This window comes from Bos taurus, chromosome 10, assembly GCF_002263795.3.
Source record: "Bos taurus isolate L1 Dominette 01449 registration number 42190680 breed Hereford chromosome 10, ARS-UCD2.0, whole genome shotgun sequence".
In the NCBI taxonomy this organism is placed as follows: Eukaryota; Metazoa; Chordata; class Mammalia; order Artiodactyla; family Bovidae; genus Bos; species Bos taurus.
The window spans coordinates 58,505,413-58,521,289 of record NC_037337.1 but is presented as its reverse complement, the minus strand read 5'-3'; the positions used below and the strand labels follow the sequence as shown (position 1 = coordinate 58,521,289).

Sequence of the window (15,877 nt, the reverse complement as noted above, 5' to 3'; positions counted from 1 at the left end):
TGGAAAATCAGACTAAGATCAGTGGACTATGTCAGTGTCCGTATGTTCATTGTGATATACTATAGCTTTGCAAAATGTTCAGTTCCGTTGCTCAGTTGTGTCCAACTCTTTGCGACCCCATGAACTGCAACACGCCAGGCCTCCCTGTCCATCACCAACTCCTGGAGTCCACCTAAACCCATGTCCATTGAATCTGTGATGCCATCCAACCATCTCATCCTCTGTCATCCCCTTCTCCTCCTGTCCTCAATCTTTCCCAGCATCAGGGTCTTTTCCAATGAGTCAGCTCTTCGCATCAGGTGGCCAAAGTATTGGAGTTTCAGCTTCAACATCAGTCCTACCAATGAACATCCAGGACTGATCTCCTTTAGGATGGACTGGTTGGATCTCCTTGCAGTCCAAGGGACTCTCAAGAGTCTTCTCCAACACCACAGTTCAAAAGCATCAATTCTTCGGCATTCAGCTTTCTTCACAGTCCAACCCTCACATCCACACATGACCACAGGAAAAACCATAGCCTTGACTAGACGGACCTTTGTTGGCAAAGTAATGTCTCTGCTTTTTAACATGCTGTCTAGGTTGGTCATAACTTTCCTTCCAAGGAGCAAGTGTCTTTTAATTTCATGGTTGCAGTCACCATCTGCAGTGATTTTGGAGCCCCCCAAAATAAAGTCAGCCACTATTTCCCCATCTATTTGCCATGAAGTGATGGGACCAAATGCCCTTATCTTAGTTTTCTAAATGTTGAGCTTTAAGCCAACTTTTTCACTCTCCTCTTTCACTTTCATCAAGAGGCTCTTTAGTTCTTCACTTTCTGCCATGAGGGTGGTATCATCTGCATATCTGAGGTTATTGATATTTTCCCCAGGAATCTTGATTCCAGCTTGTGCTTCCTCCAGCCCAGCATTTCTCATGATGTACTCTACATATAAGTTATTATATGTATATAATATATACATGTATGTATATATGTATAATACATATATGTGTATGTATAATATATATAATATATATGTAATATATGTAGTAATATGAATATATATATTACTGTCAGAAAAAACTGGACAACACGTTCAAGGGAGCCCTCTGTGTCGCTTCTTGCAACTGCATGTGAATCTATAAATATCTCAATAAAAACTTCAATTAAAAAGAATAAGGTACCTGTGGTACCTTTGCTGAAAATAGACTACAGGCTATATGGGCCTACAGGAGCCCCAGTTAGGAGGGGATTGCAATAGACCAGGAAACAGATAATGATGACTTAGACCAAAGTGGAAGCAGTGGAGATGGTAAGTCCATGATGTTTTAAAGATAGAGCCAAATGTTTGATGGATCAGATGCAGAGTGTGAGAGAAGTCCAAGTTAACTCCAAGATTTGACTGAGTTGCTGTTTATTAAATGGTAAAAACATGGCGGGAGTAGTAGGTCTGGGGGGAAAAAATTAAGAGTCTGTTAGTATATATGTGTTTGAGATATCTGTAAGCCATCCAAGTAGAAATGTTACATAGGTAGAAATTTTTATGTCTGGAGTTTGGGAGAGAGGTCCAAATTGAAGATACAAATCCAGGAGTTGTCAGTATATGAAGTCACCTGGGGAGTAAGTATAGAAGAGAGGCTATCCAAAGAATTTAAGTCCTAGGGATGCTTCCTTGTTCAAAGGTAAGGAAGACGAGGAGAAACTAGCAAAGGAGAATGAGGCGAGGCAGCCAAGAGATATGAGGAGACCAGGAGAAAATAATGGCACCATAGCCAAGTGAGAAAAGTGTTTTGGGATGAAAAGCGTGATCTCTTATCAGATGCTACTTCAAGAATTGACAGTTGGATTTGGCACCATGCAGGTTATTGCTGACAAGATCAATTTGGGTGGAGTAAGTGCTAGGAATGAACACCAGATTGAAGAAGGTAGAATAAGAGGGCAGCAATTTGGGGTACCAAAACCAAATAGTTCTTTTGAGGAATTTTGCTATAAAGAGTAAAGAAATAGTTGAGAGGGAGATGTGAAGTGTTTGGGGGGGATATAAAGTCAAAGGAATGTTTGTTTTTAATTTGGGAAGGTATGTTCCTATCTGTGTGCTGATGGTCATGATCCTGTTGAGAAAGGTCAACTTATTGGAATAATAATGTATATATGAGCATGAATGGGATCTTGTCACGGACTATGGGATTGGCCGTAAATAAAGAGTCTCAACAGCTTATGAAAACAAGAAGGAAAGTAGACTTATGGGTACACATTCAGGTCAGTTGGTAGATGTAGCAGTGGGAACTTACATATCCTTTTATGATTGCTTCAATATTCTTAGTGAAATATTAAGGTGGAATCTTCATCTGAGAGTGATAGGTAAGAAATATTAAAGGTTTGAGGGAAAATAGAAAGTAAAGAAAATAAGAAGTAAAATAGTCATATTTGATTGTGAGAGAGTGACTGGACCAGGGTAATACAATGGGATTACCCACTAGTTTGATGTTAGTGGGGTGATAAATATTAAATATGGTTAGTCAGTTCGTGTGTTTTTTTTGTGCTTTATCTTCCAGTCTGGTACAGGTGAGGGGTAGGAAGAGTGTTTTAACTAGGATTGGGATTTTGATAAAAGAGTTCCCGAGAAAGAGAGAAGATCAAAGAAATTGAGTTATGGAGGGATATAATTATTGGTAATGATTAGCATTACGTTACAGCCATGGGACTGTAGAGCTAATACAGGGCAGAGGACCAGACCCTCAGAAGAAAGTCAAGGAACTCAGACTGGGTGTTGAAAGAGTCAGCTGTGTGGATCTTGAAATCACAGTGTGCCAAATTCATGATCGCCTCTTCCTCAGGAGTTCAACAATAATTGTCAAAAATATTGGTGAGAAAGTAAGTTAGGAGCAGTAGTTGTGTAGTATTTTTTTTAAAAAATCATGGCAGATATTTGCTTGTTTCACTTTTTAGACTGAGCTCTTTGCAAAAGATGATGCCAAAAGTAGTATTAACAAAATCATGCCCTTTTTTGAGGGGAGGGGTGGGTATGGAGGAGCCATGCCACACATCTTGCAGGATCTCATTTTCTGGACCAGGGATTGAACCTGGGCCACAGCAGGGAAAGCCCAGAATCCTAATCACTGGGCCACCAAGCCATAGCCAGCAGTTTTATTTAGTAATTTTTAATTGGTTTATTTGGGTTAGTTAGTTGGTTATTATTAGTTTGTTGAAAATTTATTAAAACAATTTACAATGTGGATCTCAAACCATTATGAAGCTATTAACCAAAAACCTTTTTTTTTTCCAGACCTAGAAATACAGGTAGCATAGGGCCATGTTCAGCTCTTCAGAAAAAATAAGTATAGAACAACAAAAAGTTTATTAAATACAAACTGAAATTAGCACAGGGGTCAGCCCTTCAGGCATCTCTTGTCCTTATCTCCTTACTGCCAGTCTATGAACAAGTCCTTTTAACTTTGCTTCTAAAATACATTACATGTTTTTTTCCACTTCTGTCTTCACAGCTATAAATTCAAGCAAAGTCATCACTGCTTCTCACCTATATTACTACTGTTAGGAGAGTCCTAGGTTGAGAAAGTTGCAAGAGACTTAGATCTTGGCTGAAAAGTCACCTTTCAGAACAGTCATCAAAACCACTTAAAGTAACTTTTCTGACCCTCACGTCACCTATAGCGTTGTCCTAGGTTTTTCTTATCATATATGTTATTATTACCTTGGGTCTTTTGTTCATTGTTTTTGTCTTTCTGCTACCTTTAAACTAAATTGGAGCAAGGAACTTGGCTGTCTTGTATACTACTCCTGCCTGTTGTCTGGAACAAGTCAATTTCTGGTGCAGAAGATATTCAAAAATATTTGTTGAATGAACAGTAAATATATTGGAAAGCAAATAATCATCTGGGAATCTTGAAACAGAAAAAAAAAGTTTCTAATCTGGTGGATGAGGTTAGTTCAGTACCAGTAGGTCCTAGGAGAAGCCAGTGAGGAAAAGACACACAGTCTTAAGCCCAGCACATCTAAAGAGTGAGGCTTGGTATTCCGCAAGGAGGAAATTCATTTATTTACTCAAAAGAAAATCAAATCTTCCTCAGGGCATGTGTTTCATTTCAGAGGTCTGGTCACTGATAATCAGATGTTTTTTCTTTTGTTTTAACTGAGGAAGATTAGACAGCAGAGAATTCTGAATGTTTTGATACTAAAGAAAAGATGACTAATGCAAAGGCTGTAAAGAATTAGCAGAAGTATGGAAAGACTGATTGTTGTTGTTCAGTAGCTAAGTCGTGTCCAACTCTTTGCGACCCCATGGGTTGCAGTACACTAGGCTCCTCTGTCTTCCACTCTCTCCTGGAATTTGCTCAGATTCATGTCCATTGAGTCAGTAATGCTATCTAACCATCTCATCCTCTGGTGCCTCCTTCTCCTTCTGCCTTCAGTCTTTCCCAGCATCAGCATCTTTTCCAGTGAGTCAGCTCTTCTCATCAAGTGGTCAAAGTATTGGAACTTCAGCTTCAGCATTAGTCCTTCAAATTAATATTCAGGGTTGATTTCCTTTAGGAAATGAAATTGACTGGTTTGATCTCCCTGCAGTCCAAGGGACTCTTAAGAGTCTTCTCCAACAGCACAGTTCAGAAAGCATCAATTCTTCAGTGCTCAGCCTTCTTTATGGTCCAGTTCTCATATCTGTACATGACTACTGGAAAAACCATAGCTTTGACTACGGTGGACCTTTGTCGGCAAAGTGATGTCTTTGCTTTTTAACACTGTCTAGGTTTGTCGTCGCTTTCCTGCCAAGAAGCAGTTGTCTTTTAATTTCATGGCTGCAGTCACCATCCACAGTGTTTTTGGAGCCCAATAAAATAAAATCTGTCACTGCTTCCACATATATCCCTTCTATTTGCCATGAAGTGATGGGACTGGATGCCATGTTCTTAGTTTTTAAAATATTGAGTTTCAAGCCAGTTTTTGCACTTTCCTCTTCCACCCTCATCAAGAGGCTCTTTAGTTCTTTACTTCCTGCCGTTAGCGTGGTATCATCTGCATAGTCTGAGGTGGCTGATATTTCTCCCGGCAATCTTGGTTGCAGCTTGTGATTCATGTGATGTACTGTGCATATAAGTTAAACAAGCAGAGTGACAATACACAGCCTTGTTGTACTCCTTTCCCAATTTGGGAACAAGGAGATTGTAGATATCTGGGACAGGTAGTTGTTGTTGTTCAGTCACTAAATTGTGTCTGACTCCTTGGGATCCCATGGACTGCAGCACGCCAGGTTTCCCTGTCTTTTACTATCTCCCAGTGTTTGCTCCAACTCATGTCCACTGATTTAGTGGTGCCATCCAACCATCTCATTCTCTGTCACCCCCTTCTCCTCCTGCCCTCAATCTTTCCCAGCATCAAAGTCTTTTCCAGTGTGTTGACTCTTCACATCAGGTAACTAAACAAAATGATCACATGGATCACAGCCTTGTGTAACTCAGTGAAGCTATGAACCATGCTGTGCAGGGCCACCTCCTAAGACAGATGGATCATGGGAGAGTTTTGACAAAATGTGGTCCATTGGAGAAGGGAATCGCAAACCACTTCAGTATTCTTGCCTCGAGAACGCCATAAACAGTACGGAAAGGGGCACGTAGAGGGACTACCAAAAAAAGGAAAGGGGAGAGTGATACATGATCCAGTTAAATCAAAATTGTCTTACCTGTGAATAACCAAGTATTGTGCCTATTGATGGCATCCCAGTAAGAAATGAGCTCTGGGAGAGAATCTCTTCTGCGAGGGACTCACAGTGTCCAGCAAGACAAACAGACAATGACTGAATACACTGCCACTGTTGCTTTGACTTGAGATAGAAGGTGTCTTTATAAGTAGTTGGCCAGCCAACCCTGGGATAGAATTCATGTGGTGGTCCTCAGCTTTGTTTTTGCAGAGACCTGATTTCAATCCATCAGTAGGTGCCTGATTTCTTAAAAAACGGCCTGTACTAACCGCGCTCATAAGAGACTGGTGCTTCAGTCAAAACATCAGTTTATTAATTTACAGTGAGGAAAGCTATGTGAATAGCCAAGTTTTAATTAGATTACTTGGTGAGCACAGAGAAGAATAAGGGGAACTGAGTAAATATTGAATGACATTAAGCATTGGCCATCTGAGCTGCTTCCTACAAGGCTTATAACTGCAGTGGGAACTAGCCAATCACATCTGCTGATTAGGACACTGAGCTTTCCTTGTGTTGAATGAACATGGCCAAATCTTGCTTAATGAACCCCATTTTCTTATATCTGCATGGCAACCCTTTCTTTCTGTGGTTATGTTACTACCATTCTAGAGTCATTTGTTCTACTTTTTTGGGAAACATTCTCTTTTCATCCTCATATGTTGATCTTATCAGTTGAAGATCTTTCCTGGGGGTAGGAATGGAGAGCAGAGAAAATGTCCAGGATGATATGTATGACGTTTACTTAGGCCTTAAAGAATATGTAAGGATTTGAGGACAGAGGAAGATGAGAAAGAGTGCATTCATTGTGGAGAGAGGGAAATAAGCAAAGGCATAGAGACCTAAAACTTTAGGGACTATTTGGCACATAGGCTATGTGATGGTCAGCAGCCAGAAATAATGTTGGAAAGCTAGCTGGGATCCGTTTGTAAACTTCGTATCTCGTGTTGAGGAGTTTGGATTTTATCTGGTAGGTCAGGAGTTGGCAATTGTTTTCTTTGAAGGACCAGATAGTAAATACTTCAGGTTTGACACACCATATGGATCTCTGTTGTATTTACTCAACTTTGCCATTGTAGCACAAGAGCAACCACAGACAATACATAAGAGCGTGACTGCGAGTATGTTCCAGTAAAATGTTATTTACAAAAATAGGCAGCAGGCCAAATGACCCTGTACTTTACCTTATCCCATTGAAGATACTGTGAGACTTAGATTTTTGAACCAGAGCACATGACCACATGTGTGCATTAAAGAGAGAAAAGAGGCTGAACCCAGAGCCTGCCTATTGAAATAGTGATGAAATGAGGGTTAACTCCTCATATATTGAAAGAATGTAACTCTGAATCATGTAATTCCAGTTGTGGGGTTTTTTTTGGGGGGGGGGGTTGTCTTTTTTTTTTTTTTTACTGGAAGAATTTCAAAAATTAATTTATTTTTTAATTGAAGGATAATTGCGTTACAGAATTTTGTTGGTTACTGCCAAACATCAACATGTATCAGCCATAGGTACACATATATCCCCTCCCTCTTGAACCTCCCTCCCACCTCCCTCTCCATCCCACCTCTCTAGGTTGTTTCAGAGCCCATGTTTGAGTTCTCTGAGTTGTATAGCAAATTCCTGTTGGCTGTCTGTTTTACATATGGTAATGTAAGTTTCCATGTTACTCTCTCCATACGTCTCCCCTTCTCCTTCCTCCCCTCCCCCCACCACATCCGCAGGTCTGTTCCCTATGTCTGTGTCTCCATTGCTGCCCTGCAAATAATTTCATCAGTGCCATCTTTCTAGATTCCATATATGTGTGTTAGTATATGATATTTATCTTTCTCTTTCCAACGTACTTTACTTTGTACAATAGGCTCTAGGTTCATCCACCTCATTAGAACTGACTCAAATGTGTTCCTTTTTATGGCTGAGTAATATTTCATATATATGTACCACAGCTTCTTTATCCATTCATCTGTCAATGGACATCTAGTTTGCTTCCATGTTCTAGCTGTTGTAAATAGTGTTGCGGTGAACATTCGGGTACATGTTTCTTCTTGAATTTTGATTTCCGAAAGGTATATGCCTAGAAATAGGATTGCTGGGTCATATGGTGGTTTTATTCCTAGTTTTTTAAGGAATCTCCATACCGTCTTCCTTAGTGGCTTATCAATTTACATCCCCACCAGCAGTTCAAGAGGGTTCCCTTTTCTCTACACCCTCTCCACCATTTATTGTTTATAAAACTTTTTGATGATGGCCATTCTGACTGGTGTGAAGTAATATCTCATTGTAGTTTTGATTTGCATTTTTCTAATAATGAGTGATGTTGAGCATCTTTTCATGTGTTTGTTACCATCTCTGTGTGTTCTTTGGAGAAATGTCTGTTTAGGTCTTTTTCCCACTTTTTGATTGAGTTGTTTGTTTTTCTGGTATTGACTTGTATGAGCCACTTGTATATTTTGGGAGTTAATCCTTTGTCAGTTGTTTCATTTGCTGTTATTTTCTCCCATTCTGCGGGTTGTCTTTTCACCTTGTTTGTGGTTTCCTTTGCTGTGCAAAAGCCTTTTTTAAAAAAATTCATTTTTTTTTAATTGAAGGATAATTGCTTTACAGAATTTTGTTGTTTTCTGTCAAACCTCAACACAAAAGCTTTTAAGTTTAATAAGTGAAAGTGAAGTAGCTCAGTCATGTCCGACTCTTTGCGACTCCATGGACTGTAGTCTACCAGGCTCCTCCATCCATGGGCTTTTCCAGGCAAGAATACTGGAGTGGGTTGCCAGTTCCTTCTCCAGGTAAGTTTAATAAGGTCCCACTTAATGTGGTGTTGCAGTCCCTTGGACTGCAAGGAGATCCAACCAGTCCATCCTAAAGGAAATTAGTCCTGAATATTCATTGGAAGGACTGATGCTGAAGCTGAAACTTCAGCTGAATATTTTGGCCACCTGATGCGAACTGACTCCTCAAGATTGAAGGCAAGAGGAGAAGGGGATGACAGAAGATGAGATGGTTGGATGGCATCACCAAAGCAATGGACATGAGCTTGAGTAAACCCCAGGAGTTGGTGATGGATAGGGAAGCCTGGCATGCTGCAGTCCATGGGGTCGTAAAGAGTCAGATACGACTGAGCAACTGAACTGAACTGAGGGTTCCACTTGTTTATTTTTATTTCCCTTACTCTAGGAGGTAAGTCATAGAGGATCTTGCTGTGATTTAGTCATCAAGTATTCTGCCTATGTTTTCCTCTAAGAGTTTTATATAGTTTCTGGTCTTACATTTAGGTCTTTAATCCATTTTGAGTTTATCTTTGTGTGTGGTGGTAGGAAGTATTCTAATTTCATTCTTTTACATGTAGTTGTCCAGTTTGAAGAGGCTATCTCTGCCCATTGTATACCAGTTGTTTTTTAAATAGTGTCAAGATCTAACTCTATTTTAGAAAAAAAGTGAAACTAAAGGAGAATAACAGGAGACTGGTTAAGTAGAGAGGTATTTCTCTTAAAGTATTGTGGATCCTAGTGTTAATTGATTGTTTTTGCGAAAACTAAATTGCCGTCAATGGGAATATGGTTCTGACTGCTTCAAGTTCTGTATGAATTCATTATGCCTCTCCGACCATCTGCCATGTGCGAACGTAATTCTTCGTACTATTTTTCTGTATTTGAACCTCAGAGAATCCTTTGGTTACATAGTATTTTGTCTCCATTTTGTGCAAATGCATCATTTAGGTATTAAAACTGCCTGTGTATTCAGTTCAGTTCAGTCACTCAGTTGTGTCCAACGCTTTGCGACCCCATGGACTGCTGCACACCAGGCTTCCCTGTCCATCACCAACTCCTGGAGTTTTCTCAAACTCATGTCCATCAAGTTGGTGATGCCATCCAACCATCTCATCCTTTGTCCTCCCCTTTTCCTCCCGTCTTCAATCTTTCCCAGCATCAGTGTCTTTTCCAGTGAGTCAGTTCTTCGCATCAGGTGGCCAAAGTATTGAAGTTTCAGCTTCAGCATCAGTCCTTCCAATGAATATTCAGGACCGATTTCCTTTAAGATGGACGGGTTTGATCTCCTTGAATCCAAGGGTCAAGAGTCTTCTCCAACACCACAGCTCAAAAGCATCAGTTCTTCAGCGCTCAGCTTTCTTTATAGTCAAACTCTCACATCCTTACATGACTATGGGAAAAACCATAGCTTTGACTAGATGGACCTTTGTTGGCAAAATACTGTCTCTGCTTTTTAATATGCTCTGTAGTGAGGTCATAACTTTTCTTCCAAGGAGCAAGCATCTTTTAATTTCATGGCTACAGACACCATCTGCAGTGATTTTGGAGCCCAGCAAAGTAAAGTCTGTCACAGTTTCCATTGTTTCCCCATCTATTTGCCATGAAGTGATGGGACCCAATGCCATGATCTTAGTTTTCTGAATGTTGAGTTTTAAGCCAACTCTCACTCTCCTCTTTCACTTTCATCAAGAGGCTCTTTAGTTCTTCTTTGCTTTCTGCTCTGCGTGTGATGTCATCTGCATATCTGAGGTTATTGATATTTCTCCCAGCAATCTTGATTGCAGCTTGTATTTCTCATGATGTACTCTGAAAATAAGTTAAATAAGCAGGGTGACAATATACAGCCTTGACCACTCCTTTCCCGATTTGGAACCAGTCTGATGTTCCATGTCCAGTTCTAACGGTTGCTTCTTGACCTGCATACAGATTTACCAGGAGGAAGGTCAGGTGGTCTGGTTTTTCCATCTCTTTAAGAATTTTCCACAAGAATAATTAAAGCAGTTCTACCTGGTGCTAATGCAGTGATAAATATAAATGTAAATATGGCATCTGGAATCTCATAATAATGCTTCATTTAAAGTGATCCCAAAGATCTAGAATATAGCTATTTTAAAAAAAATCTAAATAGAAAGCTAAAATTTAAAACATCTGTCAAATGAGATGGCTGACAATCCATCTGGAAGTCATGTGTGGAAAAGGAGAAGGATTCTAGAGACAGGTAATAACTGAAAAGAAGTTGGTTAATGGAATGAAGGCTTTTGGCGAACATTCCAGGAGTTTCCCTGTGTTCCTTGGTATTGCTTCCAATAGTTGAATCTAGGGGAGCAGTGGTGGAGTGAAAAGGGAACCGCATCCTGGCAACAGCCCCTCTAGACTTTGGGGCTGTTCTAACAGAGCTCTCCAGCCTGTGAGCAGGGCAAGACAGCTGCCAGGAGGATGAGCCATCCGGGTGTCAGAATGTATACAGTCGGCTCCTCCAGAGCAGAGCAGTGACTCTCAAAGCCTGGTTCCAGACTGACTGCATCAGCACCAGCTGGCAGCTTGTTAAAAATGCAGCTTTTCAGCCCTACCCCTCTACCTACTCAATCAGGAAACTTGGGGTGGGGCCTTAGGGTGACGTTCTAACAAGCCCTCCAGGGGGTTCTGATTCACTCTAAAACTTGAAAACTGCTGCTCCAAAAAATGAGTCAAGGATAGAGAATTAAAGAGTCTGATCATACCAGAATTTCAAGTTTAAAAATTTTCTACTTCTGCCTGAAAGTTTACCTAATTGGCAAAACTAACTTTTGCTTATATACAACCTTTAAAAAAAATAACTATGAGACTATTATGTTAAAAAAAAAATCTATTCTTGTAGTGTGTAAATTGTGAAGTGTATTTTTATGAAATGGATTTTACATTAGCTTGGCGATTAAAAGAAGTTCCTGTAGACTCAGTGTAGATTTACGGTACTTCCTCTAGGACACTGGTTGAAACCATTTAGCATTTGTTCTCCTTCCAATACACAGATGTCAAAGGGCAAGCAAGAGAGGACATGTTATCCATGGACAGAAAGCAGAGCTAAGCACAGCTTCCATAGCTTCCCTTCCTAAGAAGTTCGAAGCTTCTCTTGCTAATGCTTGGCATATTGTCACTACACAGCTAATCCTCAGTGAAGGATGAGAGGTACAATCCGGTTAGGAATCTGAACGCTTTTGGTGAGTTTTGAGCAACGTTAGGTAGGATGAACTACCTGGAAGTTCTTCCCTCTTGGCAAAATTCCATAGTCTGAACTTAAAGGAAATGCCTTTGCATTGCTTTGAAAAGGAAAAAACAAGTCAAGGAAGTAAATTCCTTAGATAACTGAAAAACATTTTGATATGTTTTCCCCAAGAAATACCTTAATAAATTAGTAAGAGTTAAAATGGAAGAAGAGATTTGAAATGTATAACTGACAAAGATTAGTATCCAGAATATGGTAAAGAGCATCTACCCTGTTTTTAAAGATAACACAATATAAAAATGGGCAGAGGCTCTTCATAGAGTAAGGAACACCACTGTGTCTAAGTGACGAAGGCCAAGAGCATATAAAGAGGCACAGCCTCTTCACAACTCAGCAAAATGCAAATTAAAACCGCAGTGAAACATCATTTCATATCCGCCAGAGTGGGTACAAATACCCCACGTCTGATAATACCAGTAGTTAGCAAGGATGAACAACATGAATTGTCATGCACTGAATCTTCCAGGAATCTAAATTGATACAACCACTTTGAAAGTAGTTTAACATTACCTAGTAAAGTTGGTAATACCATACCCTTGTCCCAGCAATTCCATTCCTAGCTTTGGACAACTTGGAGAAACTCTTGCACGTGTATACCAAGTAAATAGGCAACAAGCAGCCTATTTCACAGCAGAAAAATAGAGCAGGAAAGACTGCAGGTCTTCAGATGTCCATTTATACATTGGAATATTATATAGAAATGAAAAGGAAAGAATTTCAGCTCTAAATATGAACGCAAAGCAATGTTGAGTATAAAAAGCAAGTCATACTTGTGGACACGGTGTGGGGAGGGAGAGTGAGATGAATAAAGCAAGCATCAACATATACCCACTATCAGGTGCAGGATGGTAGCTAGTGAGAAGTTGCTTGTAGCACAGGGAGCCCAGTCTTGCGCTCTGTGATGACCTGGAGGGATGGGATGTGGGAGGGGAGGGAGGGAATGTTTGTATAATTATGGATGATTTGCATTGTTGTATGGCAGAAACCAACACAGCATTGTAAGAAATTTTTAAAATTAAATAAATATATCAGGAAAAAGAGAAGATACATAATGTACAAGTCCACATGTGTGTATGTACCAAAAATAGCAAAACTAAAACAGTTTAAAGATATGTACATTTGAGGTAAAACTGTAAAGAAAGTAAGAGAATGATTAATTAAAAATTCAATACTTCTTCTGGCTACTACTTCTAGAGGAAGGGATGGAAAGGGGAACATGAGAGTACTAGTAATGTTCTCTTTCTGAGGCTGGGTTGTATGTTCTCATGGTGTTCATTTTGTTAATCTTTAAGCAATACTATTCAGTGCTTTGTGTGACAGATTTACTTTGGGATAAGGAGCCACTCTTGGAGTAATCTGTTCAGTCACTTTAAGGGATGTCATGTTCCAAACCTATAGATCCTGAGTGGCATGTAACATTGCCTTTGCTCCTAATGCCTCATTCCTATCATATTGCCCGCTACGGTACCTTATTAGTAAGACTGAAATGGAGCAGGACCCTATGGATATTGTCCTTCGTGTCCTCTACCTGCTTTTTTTCTGTGGAAACTATTTAGCTAAAGAATAAGTTTAATCAGAGAAGTGCGAACATGAAGAAACAAAGGAAAACAGTCAAAGGAGGCCAAATAACACTAGTTTAGCCATTAAGCAAAGTCAGGGACTTTCAGTTCCTCCTCAAGGGCTGTATGTATGTGTTAGTCACTCAATTATGTCTGACTCTTTACTACCCCATGGACTGTAGCCCACCAGGCTCTTCTGTCCCTGGAATTCTCCAGGTAGGAATACTGGAGTGGGTAGCCATTCCCTTCTCCAGGGATCTTCCTGAACTAGAGATTGAACCCAGGTCTCCTGCACTGCAGGCAGATTCTTTACTGTAAGCTACAATAAATTCCAGAAACAGAGGGGCCTGGCAAGCTAGAGTCCATGGGGTTGCAAAGGGTCAGACATGACTGACACATACACAAGGGTTGTAGATAATGTTTTGAGCCATGTCCTGTGAGCTGTAATAGATACTGAAACCCCCACCAGTGGAGAAGTTAGTTACATGATGACCAGATTGTAGCCAAGACTTAAGTTGACACAATTCCAAGAGCTGGCCTTAAGAAATGGAAACCAACCAACCCTGGAACTAAAGATTAACTGTACTTAAAACATATCAAGATGATGCTGATCAGACCACCAATGACCAATTTCAGATGCCTGTCAGAGGTGACTGTGCTGTTTCTGTATGTAGCCCCCTCCCTTGGCCTATAAAAGCTCTAGCCCACTGATTGTTGGCCGGGAGAGTGGGGGTTGGCCTTTGGACAACCCCCCACCCTCAGCTTCTGGCATCCAAAATAAAGCAAAGTGTCCTTTTCACCAACCTTGCCTCTTGATTGGCTTTTAAGCAGTGAGCAGCTGAACCCCACTTTTGCAGGATGACCGTTTATGGCCCAAGCTGGAACACTTGAGAGTAAGGTGAGGGGATGCTCAAAATAATTAATACTTATTTCTTTGAAGTATTTATTAAGCACAGTGTTGGCTTTATTGTATGCTATAAACCTCATGGCAAACAGATGGGGAAATGATCGACAGTGAGAGACTTTTATTTTTTGGGGCTACAAAATCACTGCAAATGGTGACTGCAGCCATGAAATTAAAAGATGCTTGCTCCTTGGAAGAAAAGCTATGACCAACCTAGACACAATATTCAAAAGCAGAGACACTACTTTGCCAGTCAAAGCTATGGTTTTTCCAGTAGTCATGTGTGGATGTGAGAGTTGGACTATAAAGAAAGCTGAGTGTCAAAGAATTGATGCTTTTGAACTCTGGTGTTAGAGAAGACTCTTGAGAGTCCTTTGGACTGCAAGGAGATTCAACCAGTCCATCCTAAAGGAAATTAGTCCTGAATATTTATTGGAAGGACTGATGCTGAAGCTGAAACTCCAGTGCTTTGGCCACCTGATGTGAAGAACTGACTCATTTGAAAAGACCGTGATGCTGGGAAAGATTGAAGGCAGGAGGAGAAGGGGAGGACAGAGGATGAGATGGTTGGATGGCATCACCGATGAACATGAGTTTGAGTAAACTCTGGGAGTTGGTGATGGACAGGGAGGTGTGGCGTGCTACAGTCCATGGGGTCACAAAGAGTCAGATATGACTGAGTAACTGAACTGAACTGATAAACCTCAAAAATATGTTAAACTACATTAAAGACTTTTTGAATTGATTGTTCAAACATTAAAAAATAGTGAAAGCTGGTTACTCTTAGTACATATTCATGTACTTATCAGTTTCTTACCCTTATCTGTCTCGAATACCATATCACTGATACTTTAATGAAGGAAGTATTTTTTCAAAATGTTTTCTATTTTTTCCTCTGTAGTTACCTGCCACCTTCTTTAAAATTGCATTTTATGGTTAATATATTTGAAAGTGCTAATACCTTCTATTGAATAGTCTCCACAAACTTTATTGTTTTTAGTTGAGAAGATACACTCCCTGGATGCTTGGTAAGCATGTATTCTTAAAGTTGAAAGTACAGAGGAGGTTTACCAAGCTTAGTAATGACAATAATGATAATAATTATGTGTTCAAAAAAGCGAAAAATAATCCAGGGTTGATGCTAAACCAGATGAGGTGCCAGCAGAACAGGTGTAAGCCAGACCCATCTAGGGCTGTTATACAAAATGCCTCTAATTTAACATCTGTGTAAGTACAGCTCCATTTATTTGCTTGTTATTGGACCCAGATGTTTGCTAGCTGACAGACCCCTGTAGTGAACCTTCCTTTCTTCGTAGGAGATGAAAACACATAAAAGGATCCATAAAGTGTTGCTAGTTTGAGGAGGAAAATGTATTAGTAAAAATATTAAGTTAGGAGAAATTGGGAGAAGGGAGTAGAAAGTGTATCTCAACTTTAAAGTACTGGGCGTTTTACAGCCGAAAAATTTAGCCACATCGCTAAATCTCAGGATTATTTCTTAATCACACAGAAACATTTGTGAGAAAAATGATCCACATATGTAGCTAGAATTTATAGAAATACTTCATTTTTATTTCATACTTTTTGTGATTCTTATTTTAAGTATTTTTTTCCTGTAGTACAGTCCTGCTGTATCTGGAAAGATGCTGCTTTTTGAGTCACTTCAGAGCTGTTTGGGAGGGATGGACATGGCGAGGAAATG

The 15,877-nt window shown here is 40.0% G+C and overlaps 1 protein-coding gene across 2 annotated transcripts in view; it reads left to right on the top strand.

Annotated features, from left to right (window-relative positions):
* Window positions 1-15,877, top strand: part of TMOD3 (tropomodulin 3) — an 88,713-nt gene that overhangs the window by 23,329 nt on the left and 49,507 nt on the right. The window contains exon 1 of one of the 2 annotated variants that reach the window (XM_059890495.1): window positions 1-15,877. This exon is cut by the window's left edge and continues 23,239 nt beyond it. The exons of the other annotated variant lie outside the window; for it this stretch is intronic. The gene's annotated coding sequence lies outside the window, so the exon portion shown is untranslated. 2 annotated transcript variants of the gene reach the window in all.